Here is a 489-nt window from a genome sequence, read left to right as displayed (position 1 = left end):
AATGGCAATTGTGTAAATCATAGACAAAATCATAAAGAGCAGTCATAGACCTTTTGTGAATACTGCCCCTGGTTCAAAATTTTGCTTAACCCCAAAATCATTACCATCTTCAAGATAAAAATACCTATAATTGTGCACACACTGTAACAAGATGTATGCATACAGTGAAACCAGGGTGACAAGGTACAATATAAATATTCTAAAGAATATTGGGATCACATTAATGAAATCAAGATGCCTTATGCATTGTAGTTCACAAAGAAAACCATCTCCAGAAAATTAATGAGCAGGACATCCAGAGGGATTATCCAAATCTGACAACTTGGATTGACAATCTTAGGATTTTTATATTCTCAATGCAGTATTGGGGTTGATTTTACCGATTTTTTTAGACTTTACCCTACAGTTATTGCAATGCCTTGGCAGAATGATATTATCTGTTCTGGACTGCACTTTATTTCCATCATCTAACTTAGTGGTTCTTAAGCT

At 34.4% G+C, this 489-nt stretch overlaps 1 protein-coding gene across 1 annotated transcript in view; it reads right to left on the bottom strand.

Annotated features, from left to right (window-relative positions):
* LOC119585172 (general transcription factor IIH subunit 2-like) overlaps nt 1-489 on the bottom strand; it is a gene marked incomplete in the record, with an annotated part of 10181 nt that overhangs the window by 3513 nt on the left and 6179 nt on the right.

This window comes from Penaeus monodon, chromosome 19 (assembly GCF_015228065.2).
Source record: "Penaeus monodon isolate SGIC_2016 chromosome 19, NSTDA_Pmon_1, whole genome shotgun sequence".
NCBI lineage: Eukaryota > Metazoa > Arthropoda > Malacostraca > Decapoda > Penaeidae > Penaeus > Penaeus monodon.
Note: the sequence above shows the minus strand (reverse complement) of the source record. Positions and strands in the feature narration are given on the sequence as shown.